Source organism: Chiloscyllium plagiosum, chromosome 2 (genome assembly GCF_004010195.1).
Source record: "Chiloscyllium plagiosum isolate BGI_BamShark_2017 chromosome 2, ASM401019v2, whole genome shotgun sequence".
In the NCBI taxonomy this organism is placed as follows: domain Eukaryota; kingdom Metazoa; phylum Chordata; class Chondrichthyes; order Orectolobiformes; family Hemiscylliidae; genus Chiloscyllium; species Chiloscyllium plagiosum.
This window is the reverse complement of record NC_057711.1, coordinates 98,616,343-98,636,302: the sequence shown is the minus strand read 5'-3', so window position 1 is coordinate 98,636,302 and position 19,960 is coordinate 98,616,343. Positions and strand designations below refer to the sequence as shown.

The window sequence follows — 19,960 nt, the reverse complement described above, 5'->3', positions numbered from 1 at the left end:
AGTACCTTCCTATGCAATCGCAGAAGATGTAACACTTGCCTGTTTATCTACTCCCTCTTCACTATTCAAGGCCTCAGAAACAGCGATTTACCTGCGCTTCGCTCAATCTAGTCTACTGTATTCACTGCACATGTTGTGGTCTCCTTTATGTTGGCAGACAAAATGCAAATTTGATGGCCACTTTGTGCAACACTAATATTCTGTCCATCAGAATGACCCTGCACTTCCAGTCATCTTCCACTTCAACCACCACTTTATACTCTGGCCAACATTTCTCTCTTGGGCCTCCTGCAGTGCACGAGTGAGGCCTAGTGCACGCTGGAATTGGAAAACCTAAGATTTCAGGATTCAATATTGAGTTCAATAATTTTAGAGTCTGAAAACCACCTACTATGTCCTTTACCCACCCTCACACCCAAGTCCTGTTTTGATAATGAATTGCTTTCAGTGCAGCTAGTCCATTTTTATCAATCATGATACTCATTATTGGCTTTACTGTTTTTCTGCTTCACTGATTTACTAGTATCCCTTTGTCTGCCTTTCTTTCTCTCTCTCTCTGGCCTCTAATTCCAATTATCTGTTCCTCTACTCCAACCCTGCCTCCCCACACCCCCGCCCTCCCCAACTTATTGGCATATGTACCACCTTTTCTTAGCTCTGAAGAAGGATCACTGTACTTGAAATATTAATTCGGCTTTCGCTCCACAGCTGCTACCAGACCTGCTGAGTTTCTCTAACATTTCTTTGCTTCTAGTCCAAAGGAACTCTGATGGGAAAGTACTTATGAAACACTCTGGTGAAAATACAGGGGAATGTTGCAGCCGTTGTGGTCCTGGACCAAGAGGACCAAAGTTAAAAATCCACTATGGTATGAGGTGGAATTAAAATGAATAAAATCTAGTAATTTGGTAAGTTGCAACTAAATCATTACAAACATATGTACAGTGTATGAGGTGAGTATATCATGCAACACTGTAAAGATTCATACAGAACAAACAGTAATTCGATTTGATCACTGTTTAATAGGGAGTTAGTTTACCTCCATTTAAGTGCGATTGTAAGAAGTTGCAATTTTCAACCCATTTATGATTTCTCCTGTCAAAAAATGTGCAATCAAATAGTCAACTGACACACTTAATTTAAACTACGACTGAGGTACCGGACAGCTCTGTACCTACAATGAGTCATGCTACACTAGGAATAATTTCCTTAAAGGGAAGACAACAGAAAGTGAAAACCTTGAGGAAAGCAAATAAAACAAGCAGCAAGAATATCCTTCAGGTGTTTAATTCATCATGAAGCTGCAATTTCATGGGTTTGGTACAAATCTTGCAACAATTATTTGTTTTTCATTGGTTTTATGATCTAAATTTCTTCACAAACCCACAATCTTAAAGTCTATTGTCCATTCAAGAATAAATACTTAGATGTTGCCAAAATGCATGATGGTCCTCAGGCATCATTTTACTTTGTCCAGATCACAGTTAATCTAATGGCGAATCAAACCAAGCTAGCTGGCACAAATATTATTTGAATAGCACTAAAGTTTCATTAATAGCTCCAGTCTGGCATTTTTCTCACTCAAACAACTGTTTATTTCATCATAGTTAAGTGACTAACAAGAAGTGAAAATCTTAAGAAGCCACATGAGAAGATTGACTACCTGACTAAATGTTTCCAGTGTAGGCTATGAACTGCACACAGAAAATCATTCCTTCAACTCAGGTTTACAACTCAGATTTACAACCCGGTCCAATCTCTCCAGTTGAAAAGATATAGCTTTTTTCACCAACTGAAAAATTATTTTCCTCAAGGCTATAATATTCCATTGTGAAAATGCACAATGCTGATAGGTGGAGTCTGCTGTAATGTACAATGTCATCATATAGTGTATACAAGATATTCCCATGATTAAATAACCTAAGAACTAAAATCCAAATAAACAGCATTTACCAATAATTAGGCTAAGTATATTTCTAGGGATCTTGAAGTGCAGGACTGTGCCCTTCCCACTGGACTGGAAGATTCAGCTTCCTGCCATAAAGGTGTTACAACAAGTCTGAACAGGCTGTTTAAAAAACAATCACAGGAATTTGAAGCAACTTTGAGAAAAAGTAAAGTAGATGTTTATTTCTGATTTGCAGAACTATACATCCAATATTTCTCATCCATTCCGGAACCACAGCGTTCAGGAGTTAAGAAAAAATATAAAACTCCTGACAACTAAATGCTGTTGCTAATGTAAATCGCAAAAACTTACATTACTTCCCTCTTTGCTGTTGATCATATTAGATTTGGAGATGTCGGTGTTGGACTGGGGTGTACAAAGTTAAAAATCACACAACACCAGGTTATAGTCCAACAGGTTTAATTGGAAGCACATTAGTGTGCATCCAATTAAACCTGTTGGACTATAACCTGGTATTGTGTGATCATACTGGAGCTATCTCTCAAAAAAGTGAAGTCCAAGTCACAATATACTGTCTTTGCCAATGTTTTAAGATAAATAAGAGCAAGATAATGAATCTTTTGCAACTGATTTTTTTAGGGACCATCTATTAACAAAGTTTTATTTTTAAAATGCTATTCAACTGGCAAACTCTGTAAATTAACTTTGAGAATAGGCTTGATTAATATTGAAACAAATTTAAACAAATGAAACAAATAACTTCTTTGTGCTATTCACAAAAGAGTAGTGATTTTTAAACTTATGATTTTACACAGAATTGTTTGATATGGCAGGGTTTGAAACTGCTCTAACTTACATACTGTACAAGTCTCACATTGCACTGGTAACAAACTTCCCACACCAGGATTTTTACTTGTTGTTGTGGGTAATTCAGCAATTTATAGAACATCATTTCTCTCCTCTCCAGCAATGAGAGGGAGAAGACAATGGAGTCCAGATAACTCAATCAATAAGATGTCACACTTTTAATGAAGGGTTCCTGCTTGAGTGTTCTTATACAGTTCTTGTGGCACAGTGATAGTGTTCTTGCCTCCCCTGGAGATAGAATCAGAGTCATAGAGCTGTACAGCATGGAAATAGGCCCTTTGGTCGAACTTGTCCATGCCGACCAGATATCCTAAATAAACCTAGTCCCACCTGCCAGCACCTGGCCCATATCCCTATTAACCCTTCCTATTCATATACCCATCTAGATGCCTTTCAAATGTTGTTATTGTACCAGCCTCCACCACTTCCTCTGGCAGCTCATTCCATACCTGCATAACTCTCTGCCCATTAGGTGTCTTTTAAATCTTTCCCTTCTCACCTTAAACCTTATACCGATGCCTTCTAATTTTGAACTCTCCCACCCCAGAGAAAATACCTTGGCTATTCATGCCATGCATGCCCTCATGATTCTATAAACTTCTATAAGGTGAGCCATCAGCCTACGATGGTCCAGGGAAAATGGCCCAGTCTATTCACCTCTCCTACAGCTCAATCCCATTTTACTTTGCGGTAACCTTCTTCACGATCCACTACAGCACCAATTTTGTTATCTGCAAACATACTAACCATACCTCCTGTGTTCACATTCAAATCATTTATATAAATGACAAAATGTGCCTCATAACATGTCTGAAAAAGTTAATTTATAAAAACGAGAGAGAAGACAATGTAAATTAGCAATTCAACATGAGTTATAATTCAGCAGAACCCAAAAATCTAATTCTGTGATGAGACACAGGAAGATTTGGCTAAAATTTATCTATATAGATACAAATCTACAACTTCTCAGCATCATCACCTTGATGTGGAGAGGGTTCTGAGCTCCTTTTTCATTGTAGGACCAGCCATGATGGCAAAGCTGGGGAGGGATTTGCCAGAAAAGAAAGTATGACCCAAAGGATCCTTGACAGTAGAACAGCAAAGAAAGATCGTGTATCTCACCAATCATAAAGGTGAAAGGCAGCTGGAGGAGAAAGTGGTCCCAGACACCAGACTCCGATAGGTCACTCAAATCTGACGACCATTCTGTCAAGATTATTTGAACAATGACAGTGCTTCAAGGTCCCTCAGTCAAACAAAGTTACATATGGGCTTCACAAATTACCATTGATGGATAATAACAGTCCCTTCCAGAAAACAACAGCATAAGCTGCAATAAGGCACTTAACCCATCACATCCTGCTAATTAGAAGACCTATTTATGCATTCTTTGTTTTCAGTCAGCCACATCCATGCTAATGTATTACCCACAATTCATGAAATCCTACTTGGTGCAATAAACTTATATGCAACACCTTGCCAAATGCCTTCTGGAAATCCAAATACAGTACATCTGTAGGTTCTGCTTCATTCATAGCATTTTACTCCTTCAAACAACTCAAATAAAAGGGTTAAACACAATTTCCCTTTCATAAAATGATGCTGACCTTTCCCAACTCCCTTGAGATTTTTTTCTAAGCACCCAGCTATAACTCTTTAGCAACTGATTGCAACACCTTCCCCATGACAGACATCAAGCTAACTGAACTGCCTTTTAGACCATTTCAGTCCTTTTTTTGTTGGTAGATCCACAATGGCATTGGGGAGGCAGACCCAGGGACACCAAATGAATGGCAATTTATTTCCAGGTCAGGATTGTGAGATAAAGTTCAAGTCGTGGTGATACTATATTAAACTACTTTCCCTAGCAACCTCTGATTAGGCCACACACACTTCTTTTTTTTTTAAAACACAGTAGAGTCAGCCTGTCAATCGTTTCCAAACCTATATACAAGTATATCAACACGTATCTGGTGCCATCCTTACAAAATCTTCTCTGCCCCCTCTCCTGAGTCACTAAAAATGAAAACACTGGTCAGATACTGAAATAACTGCACAGATGCTGGTATCCTGTCACCAAGCTACCCTTTGTTTACTTATGCATAGCCAGCTCAGAGTCAGTCCCTGAAGTGAGGATATTCTGAATCCCCCATTTATATTGGCCAGCTGAGTCTCCCTAATTGCTCCAGGTTAAAATCCAAATCAGGATCTCATAGTCAATATGATCCACCTGATTCCCAACACTAAGATACTTACCTGAGGGGTTAATTGTTTATACTGCTGAGATAGGACCCAGATGCAAATATGTTAATCCCCATTTCCCAACAGATTCCAATTTTGCCAGAAGGGATAAGGTTGGGGCATATATCACAGAGGATGGAAGTCCAAACACAGTACAACCATTGGAACTTGGAGTCCAGTTTGAACACCCCACTTGATTGCTGCAAGGGCTTTAACCAACAGAGTGGAAGCCACAAATTTATGGATTGCGCCTAAACAGTCTTGAAGAGCAGAAAAGATCTGTTTAATTGCCATAATCTAGAGATTTTAAACCTTCCTCCAACTCTTAGAGTTTTAGAGAATAGAAAGGAAGCTGAACTACTTTGAATTACAGGGCGGCTGTTGGAATGTTTTGGAGTAGCTTCAATAGCATTTTTATAAATACCTGTTTGGGTATTTTGTGACACATCTTCGTGGCAGAAAGATTTGAACCTGGACCTTCTGATCCAAGAGGTGTGGATATCATCACTGCACCAAGAATCTTCATTTTTTTTCCCCTTATATTAGCCACATGAAGAGATGTACAAATTTCACATGTTCATGAGTGGAGTTACATAGATTTTGAGAAGTGTATTTTATTTCAGCTCTGCATGGCTCCGCAATTCTGCCTATATGCACATTGGTTCAGTGGCTATGAAGGTGGCCATTTGGGAGGGGATGGGGAGCATAATTTGGCATGGAGGCTTTGAAAGGCCACAGGTCCAGTAGTCAGAGGGTTCTCATTTGCCACATCAGTTGGCAGAGAAGTATGAAGGGTGGTGAGGAGTGAGGGCTGGAGCACCTAAAATTGTCTGGCACAGCACAGGAAAGATTTCAGAAATGAATGGGTCCCTTCTGATCAGCCCATCTCTAAGGTTACCTGGGCTCTACTTCAAAGTTGGTGAAATTTTCTGTAACCAAAATCTGGCTAAAACTTTTCTTAAGTGCTGTTCATTCCAGTGATGTGACTATCACATATTTAGCTTATAAAAATAAATACATTAATATTTTATGTGTGATATCTGAAAAATATGCTTTATCTATTTCTGCAATGACATGTCAGATCCTGTTTTTTGTTCATTTCCTTTTCTGTTAGCTGCTTTTGGGGACATTCTAATGCAAAATAATTTATTTGACTGAAACAAATACATTATAGTTCAAGGATAAAGTGCCTTTCTTTTTGTAGCCTCATACAGTATGAATGATGAACAAGTCACTTTTGTTTTTATATCTAAAAATAAAATCATAAATTACAATTGTTTTAAGACCTTCTGATGAATAAAATGGCTTTAAATTTATTGGTGGACCTTCCAGAATGTGGGAAGCAATGCTACAGTAAGCCTGTGATGTAGTAAGTGTACAACACCAAAGGTCTGTGCCTTAAATTGAAAGTTTTGTACCCAATATTTCCATACCGTATTATGATTGCTGTGAGTCATAGCACTCGCAAATCATGCACCTGTCAAACAACTCATTTTACATGAAATGTTGTAGCTTAGATGCAGCTGAATCAATGATGGTTGCCAAGATGTGAAAAAGTTGTTTTTATCTCTTATATGACCTAGAGTAATGTATTAAATAAAACGGAAGCAATCAGTTTACATACATTAAAATAACTGCACATGCCACTTGGAATAGACATAACATCCCCAACTGGATATTTTTACAGTATGCATGGTTGCAAAGAACTTGAATATTGCTGAAAAGAGTGACTAATTAATTGCTCTGAACCTTGCACTCCTCAGGACAAACATAATTTATGGGTGGCACGGTGGCACAGTGATTAGGGTTCGATTCCCACCTCAGGCGACTCTCTGTGTGGAGTTTGCACATTCTCCCCGTGTCTGCGTGGGTTTCCTCTGGGTGCTCCGGCTTCCTCCCACAATCCAAAAATGTGCGGGTTAGGTGAATTGGCCATGCTAAATTGCCCATAGTGTTAGGTGAAGGGGTAAAATGTAGGGGAATGGGTCTGGGTGGGTTGCGCTTCAGCGGGTCAGTGTGGACTTGTTGGGCCGAAGGGCCTGTTTCCACACTGTAAGTAATCTAAACTAATCTAATCTAATGCTAAATTTCAAAAAATTACAACAATTTATCCTTTAGGGGAAAAGAGTGCTCAAAAGTCAATCGATTATTTTCTTCATGGCAATGTCTTGGCCAAAGTGCTTCCAAATCTCAACTTCTATTAGAGCACCAGTTGAACAATTCTGAGTGGACTAATAGCCACACAAACAAACAATATAGTATAATAAATTGAACACATAATGTGTTCATTTAAACTTCTAAGAAACAACACTCTTTCAAACAAGGGAAAAATTCTCTCAAAACAGAGGGAATATATTCAAAGTCTTCCATCGTTTTGCATTTAACCTGAAGTTTGGGGAGCTGATAGATACCTCGCAGATACCTCGCCAGCTTGAAAAATTCTCTCAAAACAGAGGGAATATATTCAAAGTCTTCCATCGTTTTGCATTTAACCTGAAGTTTGGGGAGCTGATAGATACCTCGCAGATACCTCGCCAGCTCGCAGATACCTCCTCCTACCGTCCCCTTGACCATGACCCCACCCCCCACCACCAAACCATCATCTCCCAGACCGTCCATAACCTCATCACCTCAGGGGACCTCCCATCCACCGCCTCCAACCTCATAGTCCCACAACCCCGAACCGCCCGTTTCTACCTCCTGCCCAAAATCCACAAACCTGACCGCCCCGGACGACCCATCGTCTCAGCCTGCTCCTGCCCAACCGAACACATCTCGGCATACCTCGACACGGTCCTGTCCCCATTAGTCCAAGAAATCCCCACCTACGTTCGTGACACCACCCACGCCCTCCACCTCCTCCAGGATTTCCGCTTCCCCGGTCCCCAACGCCTCATCTTCACCATGGACATCCAGTCCCTGTACACCTCCATCCCCCATCACAAAGGACTCAAAGCACTCCGCTTCTTCCTCTCCCGCCGTACCACCCAGTACCCTTCCACCGACACCCTCCTTCGACTGACCGAACTGGTCCTCACCCTGAACAACTTTCCTTTCCAATCCTCCCACTTTCTCCAAACAAAAGGAGTAGCCATGGGCACCCGCATAGGCCGCAGCTATGCCTGCCTCTTTGTAGGGTATGTGGAACAATCCATCTTCCGCAACTACACTGGCCCCACCCCCCATCTTTTCCTCCGCTACATTGATGACTGTATCGGCGCTACCTCGTGCTCCCACGAGGAGGTTGAACAGCTCATCCACTACACTAACACCTTCCACCCCGACCTCAAATTCACCTGGACAGTCTCGGACTCCTCCCGCCCCTTCCTAGACCTTTCTGTTTCTATCTCAGGCGACCGAATCAACACGGACATCTACTACAAACCTACCGACTCCCACAGCTACCTGGACTACACCTCCTCCCATCCTGCCCCCTGTAAAAACGCCATCCCATTCTCCCAATTCCTTCGTCTCCGCCGCATCTGCTCCCAGGAGGACCAGTTCAAAATACGTACAACACAGATGGCCACCCTCTTCAAGGACCGCAATTTCCCCCCCGACACCCACACCTTGCACACACACCTCCCCCCTCACTTCGCTCCAAGGCCCCAAGGGAAACTTCCATACCCGCCACAGATTCACCTGCACCTCCACCCACATCATCTACTGCATCCGCTGCAGCCGGTGTGGCCTCCTCTATATTGGGGAGACACGCCGCCTACTTGCGGAGCGATTCAGAGAGCAACTCTGGGCCACCCGGACGAACCAACCCAACCAACCTGTGGCACAGCATTTCAACTCCCCCTCCCACTCCACCGAGGATATGCAGGTCATTGGACTCATCCACCGCCAAACCACAACAACCCGACGGTCGGAGGAGGAGCATCTTATCTTCCGACTGGGAACCCTCCAACCGCAGGGGATGAACTTGGACTTCACCAGTTTCTTCATCCCCCCTCCCCCCACCTTGTCTCAGCCGAATCCCTCCAGCCCGGCACCGCCTTCCTGACCTGCAGTCTTCTTCTTGACCTCTCCGCCTCCATCCTACTCCGACCTATCACCCTCACCTTGACCTCTTTCCACCTATCACATTTCCAACTCCCCTCCTCCAAGTCCCTCCTCCCTACCTTTTATCTTCTCCTGCTGAACACTCTCTGCTCATTCCTGAAGAAGGGCCTGTGCCCGAAACGTCGAATCTCCTGTTCCCTGGATGCTGCCTGACCTGCTGTGCTGTTCCAGCAATAAAGTTTCAACTTTGATCTCCAGCATCTGCAGACCTCACTTTCTCCCTGAGCTGATAGATCCTCATTGCTTTTGCCACGGTCAACTATTCTGCTGTGCCTTCTTTGTTTCATGTCTCCACCAATCCTCTTAATTTGATCCCAATGTATGATTTACTTCACCCTCACAATCTGCCCACTCTATAATTGCTCTCTCTGTTCCCATCCTGGACAATGGTCATCAAGGGCCAGCCGGCCTTTCAATCTGGGTGGAGATTAATAACAAAAATCAAACAATGGCCTCCCATTCACTTTGTCTCCTTGTGTTCACAGATTTTCTGGCTGAGAAGATTACCCCATTCCCATATTGGAGCCATTTTATACCTAATGTTGGGTGTGAGGGTGCGAATGTATATGATTAGGACAACCAGGCTGCCTGGAGAGATGTGGCAAAGTCCAGTCAGCTGCTTACTTTCTTGAGCTCCCTTTGACTGCAACAAACCATGGAGTGACCAGAATTATGCCCTTCCTTTTTAACATTCCCAATGTTGTCAGTTATGCTCCATTTACTAAATTATAATGTATAGACTTCCCTATTATCAGTGATAAAATGATGACTATAATAATGGCTGTGCACTTTAGAGGGCCAATTCCAACAATTTGGAGACTCAGTTGCCAAAGAATATTTGAATGGCAATATGAACAAATAAATTAGGAGCTGTTGTGGCCATTTGGCTCTTCAAGCATTCTGTGCCATTCAGGAAGATCATGGTTGATCAAATCATGACCACACAATTCAATTTTCTTGTTCACCTCTATAAACTTGGACAGATATCAGTCAACAGCCCAGCCACATCGATTTTGTTTGCATTCCATGTCTCAGCCTACACACCTTCCTTCTTGAGGAAATTCCACAGTCTAACAACTTTAAGTGAGAGGAAAAAGAAAAATAATTTCTGTCCTAAATGCCGGACAACTTACTTTAAACAAACAGTCTCGACTAGGCCTAGTCTCTCTCATAAGAAAAATACATTCTCTCAGTATTTACTTCTTCCTATCCTTTCCCCCACTCTGTCACTGGTGGCGTAACTTAAATACAGGAACAAATCAAATAGGAATACAGAACTTAGAAGCAGGAATAAGAGATACAACACGTAAATAACATTGTAGAAAAGAAGGGACATGCTGCTTGGATTCACATTGGGTTTTGTTAGACAACTATCCTCTGCCTATTCCCCACTCCCAGTCCACCAAAATCCTCTGCTCTATTTGTTTACTTGACTTGATTATGCTTTGCGATGCTAAGATCTGGGAAACTTTGAAAATGGTTGGACAGACACATGGCAGCTATAATTAGATGCAGATATGTTATCAATGATGCAGTCTGAGAAAAATGATACCCTGAGGCAGGCTAATCCAGATGGTAACATTTCACTGGGGAGCAGAAGGATCAGTTGCTATTCGGTCACAGCTCCTTGAAGGTGGCATCATAAGTTAAAGCAGACAGTTAAGTAAGTGTGTATAGTGTGCGATTACATAAGAAAGGGGACTGAGTACAAAAGAAACAAAGTCATGCTAAATATTGTTAGCTTTTAGCTAGAGTACTGTGTACAGTTCTGAGCACCACCCTTGGGGAAAACAGTCAACATCATCAAAAGGAAACAGAGGAGGTTTACCAAGATGGTATCATAGGAGGAGACTCAGGAAACAGATTGGTCTTCACAGACCACAGCAAGCTAAAGAAAGAGCTAACAGAAAAATACACACAATGATTTCAATAGACCCATAAGAGAGAAACTTGTTACTTTGGCAAATAATCAGAGATCATAGATTTTAATAAATTGGCAAAATAAGTCAGATGAGAAATGAGAGAAAATGATTTCACAGAGGATTTTTCTGATCTGGAATGCGCTTCCTTAAAGGATGTTTAAATGAGATCCCATAAAAACTTTCAAAAGGCAGCTGGATTACTGTGTGAAGGTAACTATCTTGCAGGGTTATAGAGAAAAAGCTGGTCTAAATCAGACAGGTGAGTCAAAGATAAGATCAGTCAATTGCCCTTTTTCAACTTGTGAGAAAGTTGCAATTGCAAACGGTCTGCCCATATCACAAAGCCCTCAGCAACTGTCAGTGGAACTAGAGAGGACTGTCAATATATACATTTCTTTCCTATAAACTGAAAGATGCTGTAATAAGTCCAGCTTACTCCAGGCTGTTCCCACTGAGAATTACAAGAAACTATGACAGTTACATATCCCCTTTCCATGTGTAACTCCTGTGAGAAGTAACAGAAATTGCAGCGATTTCTGAACTCAGTTTCAGGACCTACATGACTGCGTGGAGTGTATTATAGAGCCTATTTTAGTACTGTAATGAATAGACATAAATGTCACAGGACTATGAATATCCTAAGTGACAAGACCTTGTTTGTCTGCAAAGAAAAGTGATTGCCGAAGCTGGATCTCACGGCTTTCACTTGAATCTTGTCATAGTGGAACAGTTAAGCCTGAGATATGTTAGAGCTCAGTTTTCCTTAAATGTTGTATAATGACTAGGTAGATCTGACAAAATAACAGATGATATCTCATAGTTTCAACGTTGATAGAATAATCTTTCCACTGTAGACACAATCGGCAAATTGTACCAGATTTGGAAAATATTCTTTTGTTGCCAACTTCCTGCTCACTTATTAAAATGTCATCAAACACAATACTTGCTATGCACTATAACACCTGTGCAGCATTTTAAAAAAAGACATAATTTTATTGAAAACAAATCTTGGCTTCTTTCCATAATTATTCATGGACAGTATGGCCATCACTGCTGCCCACATCCCTTGGACAGGTGATGGTCAGCACACTTCTTGAACCATTACTTAGGTATACCCTCAGGCAGTAAGTGAGGGCTGTAGATGCTGGAGATCAGAGTTAAGAGTGTGATGCTGGAAAAGCACAGCAGGTCAAGCAGCATCTGAGGAGCAGGAGATTTGATGATTTGGGCATAGGCCCTTCATCAGGAATCGTTTCTGGCATAAGCCCTTCATCAGGTACACCCACAGTGTTGTTAAGGAGCAAATTCCATGGTTTTGATACAGTGACAACTATGGATAAGTTGTCCAAGGCCTGAACGGCTAGGCCCGAAACCAAAATGGGCAACCTTTGAGCAGTCAGGCTCAAGCCAACTTCAGGACATGTCAAGCACATGGCATTCACCCAAGACAAAGGCAGATAAGCAAAAGCTTGATCTTGCCCTGCAAAACAATTCTGGTTTGTATATTGGAGTATGACAAGCAGATTTGCTGAAGCCCTGAATTCCTGTCATGATCATGCATGGAGATGGAATATGCCCTTGAAACTCCTCGGGAACGCAGTGGATGCCATCAGTTGGCTGAGGATCAGAGAACATTCTGGAAGGATACAGCAGGGAGAGATCAGAAGCGTCACCCAGTGGTCATTCCCTTAGTGAAAACTCAATCTTGCCCAGCAGTGGAGCTCTGACCACCTGTAGAGAGACAAAATGACCACATGCAAGATCAACTTCACCAAATTCATTAGAGCCAATTACACAGCCTGGCCAACTGCATGGTAGTAATTTAGATCAGGATTGTGGCAAAGGTTTAACATTGTAGTTGGTGGAGTAATGAATACAAGAAGTTGAGGTTTTATCGCATAAGAGCAATGTGTTAGATAATATTTGGCCATGTGGCTACTTTTGTGTCTTTATTGCATTTTATGAATAAAAATGCATTGAATCGACTCTGACACTTTTGTTTGTCTCACAAGTATAATATTCAAGTAAAATGAGTTTACAGAGAAACTGGTCAGAGTGTCTAAAGCATGGACAGCAACATTAAAGAAATGGCAATATTATTCTAACTCAGTATGGTGCGTGATTTGACTGGGAACTTGCAAGTAATGGCAGTCCAATGCATGTGCTGCCCTCATCCTTTGAGGTGGTACTATCAAAGAGCTGGGACAAGTTGTTGCAGTGCACCTTTGAGGATGGTCCACACCTGCCACTGACAGTCAGTGGAAGAAGTGAATGTTTAAGGTGCGAAATATGGAGCCAGTTAAGCAGGCTGCTTTCTCCATGGCAATGTCAAAATGTTAATGAATGGTAATAGGATACAACATATAAATACAACATATATAATAAACACTGAGCTGTTTTAATTGGTGTCAATTAATTATTTTTAACTGAACAATTTTAAATTGCAGAAAATGCTTTCAAAAGTCAAATACATACAAAGTTTTTAAAGTTTCTTTTTAAGCAAGTTGGCAATTAGTTCCAAATAAAATTGCAATTAAAATTTTAATCATGTACCTTTTTATCTTCCTGGTTTCTGAGAAATGATCACTGGCCTGAAACCTTCATCCTATCTCTCCCTACATAAATGTTGTCAGAGCTTCTGACTGTTTCTGACATTTTATGTTTTTAAATGTTAGGGTGGCATGGTGGTTAACACTGCTGCCTCCCAGTACCAGGGTCCCAGGTTTGATCCCAGCCTTGGGCAACTGCCTGTGTGGAGTTTGCACATTCTCCCTGCATCTCTGTGGGTTTCCTCTGAGTACTCTGGTTTCCTCCAGCATTCTAAAGTTGTGCAGGTCAGGTGAATTGATCATGCTAAATTGTCCATAGGTGTTAGGTGCATTAGTCAGAGTGGGTTAATTACTCTTTGGAGGGTTGGTGTTTGGTTGAATGGCCTGTTTCCACACTCGAGGGAGTCTAAATCAGATTTCCAGTATCCATAGTACTTTGCTTTTCTATGTGTTTTTGCTACAATTATATCCAACTTAAATTCTAAAACCTCTGTGATAACCTGTGAGTGCATTTAGTGCAAACTTTCAATATGGATTAACTCACTTGGGGCACAGCCTGTTTTGGGGTCAGGAATACATCTCAAGCAATTTTCCTTTTTAAATCAGCACAGAAGATTGCAGAAACCCAGCATATGAATGACACAACTTGGACTTCAAAATCTTGCGATCATTTGCACGAGATGCTCTGATTTCAGGAAACTTGCAGCAAAACCTGAGCTCAGTGAGGGGGAAACTCCACAGGTAAAAAAATGTCAAACTTGCAAGTGATTCATATTTATCCAACTCATCAAATATTCTTCAAAATGAAGCTCCAATGCAACCAGTGAATTTACTAGCAGTATCAAAGAATTGCAATCACTCTTTTGGAAAGAAATAGTTTAAATAGTGCAAAAGTTTAGAAACCAACATGCTGAAACTAATGTAGCAGACAGATGTTGTTATTGTAAAATGCAACTTGGCTGAACCAGCATTAATCCTGAATCCTTAATTGAAATGGAAGATGAGGATGACCTCGTTCCACATCAAAAGAAAACAAAGCAATGGAGTTTTATTAAGTTGGGGAATGAGGCACAAACTTTGGAAAGGAGATAGAATGGCACCTGGGAAAATAAGGAGTAGTAAGATCAGGGGTAACTGGCACCTTCGCACTTTTAGAATGTGAGAAAAACAAGGTGTTTGTCAAAAACAGACCATTTCAGAATTTGAGTCTACATGACTTACAATGTATAAATATCTGACGAATTCTCTTTCCGTTAGAGTGCTAACTCAGAATCTTTTTTATTCTGGGGTAGACTCTCCTAATGTTAGCTCAATAAGTGATTGTTGACTTGTACCATAAGGCTTTTGAGATTATTTTGTAAAATAATCCATGACAGCAACTTCAACAATGCCAATCAGTTCCCTTATAATACATAAGCAGGAACAAACTACTGTAGATACTGGAATCTGTTCTGAAAACAACAAATGCTGGAGATCAAGCAGGTCAGACAGCATCCATGAAAGGAAAACAAGCTAACATTTTGAATCAAGATGACTCTCCATTAGAGCTGAAGTGAAATGATAGGGTTCAGGTTAGGGGAGCTTTTGCTTCTAGACTCGAAACGTTAGCCTGCTCTGTGTCCATGGATGCTATCTGAATCATTGGTAATACATGATATGTTATAAAGCATTGGACCCCATTCTTCTAAAACAAAACTTTGTGCAATTTATCAAGAGCACTTGCATTTGATCTCCATAGTAACATTTTAGAGAGACACTGTTTTTCTTCCGATGAAATAATAAGAAATTCAATAGAATTATCAGGTTATCCTAAATACAGTGATGCTGATCAACAAGGTTTCCACTGCTAGGACAGGTGGACCCCAAAACAAGTTTGATCTCAAAGCAATAATTACTTTTGTCCACAGTCTGACACTGAATCTGATGTTTATTACCTTTGCATCCTCTTTGAACTTGAGCTGACTGACCCTATGCCATCTCTGTCAAGACGACCAATTTTCACAACTCCTTTTCACTACCAATCGTCACCTTACTTCAGTTGAACTGTAGAGTCTCGAGGGAACCATTCAAATGCTCACATTGATGATGTTTGATCTTGCAACTTCTATAAAATCTAATGCAAAGTACTCTAACTTGCATCACATTTCATTCAAATACCCTTTCCTTGTTGACTACCAGTGACTCATAATCAAGCAACAACTGGAGCCATAAAATTCAGAAAAGACCCTTCAGTCCATCAAGACTGTACTCTCAAAACTACGCTAAGTCTGCACTGGTTCCACTTTCCATCGCTAGGCCAATAGACTTGAATGTTATAACATTTTAAGTGCTCATCAAAGTACTTTTTGAAGGTTGTAGGGTTATCTGCCTCAACTTCTATTCAAGAGAGTGAATTATAGAACCTCATCACCCTTTGGGTGAGTGACATTTTCCTTAAATCCTCTCTAACCGCTTGCTTTCCACCGGAGAAGTGTGACCCCTTGTTATTGAACCTTTGACTAACGAGAACAGCTGCTTTCTACTCACCTTGTCTATGCCCCTCATAAGCCTATACATTTCTATCATGTTCCGACCTTAACTTCATCTGCTACAAAGAAAACAACTTGAGCGTACTCAGCGTCTTTTCATAGCTAACGTACTCCATCCCTGTCAGCAACCTGGCTAATCTCTTCTGCATCCCTTGCAATTACATCCTTCCAATAGTGCACTGACCACAACTGAATGCAGCACTCTAATTATTGCCAAGCAAAGTTCTATTCAGTTCCAATATAACTTCTCTGCTCCCATAATCTCTGCTTCAACTTGTTCTCTATGCCTTGCTAACTGATGACTGGCCCTGCCACCCACAGGAATTTGTGGACAAGCACCTCAAGATCCCACTTCTCTTCTGAGTTCCCGAGTCTCCTCCCATTTATCTTGTATTGGCTTGTTACTTTTTCCAAAATGTATCACCTTTAACTGGGGTTAAATTCCTTCTGCTAGTGATCTGCCCAACTCATTTGTGTCTTCCTGTAGCCTAAGAACTTCTTCTTTACTGGGTCTTAATCTTTCTCTGGTTATTCTCTTCCCCTTGATATATTTGGGATTCTCCCTAATCTTGCACATCAGTGTTTCATTCTTCATGCTATCAAGAAGAACAATTAGGATAAATGATGAGAAATGATTTCCACAGATTGGAGCATTGGGATGAGCAGTCATTGTATAATCAATGCCAAAGCTTTCAGATTGGAAAGAGAAATCAACTCCATGCACAAAGGATTATTCCATCAACAGAAACTGATGCAAGATGCACTTTGTAAACCCAGGCATGATATATTTCCACTAGCTAAAGGCATTATTAGAAAATGATTATGATTAAAAAGTAGAATATGCAGTTAGGTAGCAGATCAGCTCAGACTTCATCAAGTTGCTCAGACAAATGCAATTCCAAAGGGACGAAAAAGCAGCAATAAAACTAATCACCTGGATCTATTCATTCTAACCAGAGAGGATTTAATTAAGGAAGTCTGGCAGAATCTGTGAAGAGAGAGCAGAGTTAATGTTTGAAATCCAGTGACCTTTCTTTTAATTTTGAAGAAGGGTCACACGGGAATCAAAACATTACCGCTGCTTTCTCTCCACAGATGCTGCCAGACCTGGTGAGTTCATCCAACAATTTCTGTTCTTGTTTCAGATTTCCAGTATCAGCAGTTTTTGGAAGTATTTTGAATGAAAGCATTGTCTTTGAAGGATACTTTATTAATGCAACAATACAGAACAAAGAAATGAATAGCGAAATAGAAAGGGGACTTGAAAGGTTCACAGTGGTCATTCACACCATGAACACACTGCAGTGTACTTTGCTCTACATTTTTATTTGCACATATCATATTTGGTGTGACATTTATTATTCATTTTTAACCTCTATCAAATGCCACCACTCACTATTCTAATCCTGTTTAGTCCATGTTGAACCTATATATTTTAATGAGGCATAAGCTGCCGTTACATTTGCGGACAGGAGTTAGTTGTATTTTTCTAAGCAAAATAATGTCACCTTTTTCACTCTGTGATGCTTTAAACCATATGAACATTTATAGTAATTCCTACTGCTATAAAATTGACACCCAATTTCAAATTGATAATTTTATTTTCAAAGAGGTCTGTTATTGTCACTCCTGGAATTTTCTGAGATTATCAACAAGAACATATTTCTTCTTCCATCTCAATTCTTCAAAAAGGTCAAACAAATAAAGGGATTTCATGAATCATTAAGTGAATTTAAATCTCATGTACTGTCATTTTAATAATGCCCTATAATTTCATGTTACATAGAACGTGAGGATGAATCAGCAAATGTGCAATTGGTTCAATACATGAATTGACTCTGTAAATTGAATGTAGAACTCAACAAATATTGTGCTGTGATCAAACTATAAGTTCAATTCACAAAAAAAACAATTATCCAATGCAGAATGGATGGTTCATAATGGCACATAAACTTTTTAACAGTGCACTGAATAACAAGAAAAAAATGCTTCATTGGAGGGGAGCTAAAAAATATTTTTCGAGCAATTGAACACATTCGTGCCCCATAAAAGAAGAGTGAATAATTCTATCACATAAACTGGCTACATGGGTCAGTTTGTATCTCAATTCCATTTTTCATGTTTATCACAAGAATCAGAAGCACCTCAGAATCCAATCATTATAATGAGTCTTATTGAACAAAACATAATCACAATTACTTGATTGCACTGTATGGAATATTTATTTCCAGCACCCAATGTTCCTTGAAAATAAATTATTTCTGTGGAGGTAAGGAATTCAGGTTTAAATTCACATGTTGTGAACATGTATCTTTTTAAGACAAAAAAAAGCACATTCAATCTATTAATATTAAATCCGTGCATGTACAGGCTGCCCGAAACATACAAAGTAATGCTTCATTACATCCTGTGGGGTCAAGTAATGGTTCAGAATGGGTCAATTCTGGAGACTTCATTAAGATGCACTAACTTGGTGTTGTCAAATAGCCTTTGGTGGGAAGATCCAGATCACAGCTTTGGATCTTGAAGGAGATTTCAATGTTTCCTCTATATCTCCCAATAGTCTTAGTAACAATGTCAAACTAGGTTATGTCACTTGTAGTTCCTTGTCATTTGGAAATAATCTATATCTTATTATCAGTGTAAACAGAATTGACCTTTCTAACCAGTCAAGAGTATGTAGTATGTATGTATGCAGTAGCATCCAACTACCCACAAACAGCATTTAGTGATCAACAGTGGGCATGATTGCTTAATACCACAAGTGCAATGGTGGAAAACTCCATTAAACCCAAGAGAGAGATTTTTCAGAAGATCAAGTATAATTACAGCTCAAGACACTTTGGCAGCAAACAATCAATCAATAGCAATAGGTTGAAGGACTAGCCGGGGGATAAAGCACCAAAGGCTATAGATTTGATGTAAAGGCTGTAAAGAAGCAGAGGAGAAGCATCGGGAGTTAGAAAGCTGAAAGGTGAGTTACTCTTTGGAGTTATAGATCCTATCAAGAAGCAAGGATCTGTTGAAGCATTCTCCGAAGCAGATAGTCTCAAAGCTCCATAAGGAATTGGTCTACACAAATATCACATTCTTTCATCTATGCCTGGTTCTGAACAACATGAAATGGTTAAATGATTAACAAAATCCTGCCATCTTAGATGTTGATGGAAAATACACAAAGTAACCAATTCAAATAGGGATTGTAGTTGGTTTATGCATCTTGCTGCCACTAAAGATTCTTGTGTGGCCTGTGAAGTTTTTGACTGCATGTTTAGAGAAAGATGTAAATTAGTCAGTTTAACACTATATTTGCATCAAGATAATGCAATACATGGACATCTTGTGCTCTTCATCCAAGGTAACAAACACAGCTGCAACTTATATCAATGATGAAGCAAAGTTGTAAATTCCCTTATAGTGTTTCCCTCATTTGCCTTCAATCCTTTTACTTTTTATTCTGAGTTCAGCTCCACAGATGATCATATCAGTTTTTTTTTTCAAGAGACCTGCCTCCTATGCATTTGAGGATTTCTTGGCTCCTGATTTTGCTTTAGGAGCCTAGAAGGTCACTCTAATGTGGAATTTGATCCTTTGCTCTCTCCTTTCTGAATGTCTAAATATGACTGACATTTTGACCAGTGCAGCACACCAACTGGAAATAGTGGCAAAGGGTGCGGGCTATGACTGTACTTTGAGCATTTAAAATTCTGACTCAGCCCCTAACTGCCATGTTATGGATCTTGATGAAAACTAGAGAAGCTTCTGCTGCCACCTCAGGAAAATAAATTCCTTGGTGAAAAGTTTTGAAATGTGCTTCAGGATAACCAGGAGGCATGGTGGCTCAGCTGTTAGCACTGCTGTCTGACAGTGCCAGGG

The 19,960-nt window shown here is 40.3% G+C and overlaps 1 protein-coding gene across 42 annotated transcripts in view; it reads right to left on the bottom strand.

Moving 5' to 3' along the window:
- LOC122562121 (receptor-type tyrosine-protein phosphatase delta) overlaps positions 1–19,960 on the bottom strand; it is a 2,454,643-nt gene that overhangs the window by 1,836,685 nt on the left and 597,998 nt on the right. The gene's annotated exons all lie outside the window — the stretch shown is intronic.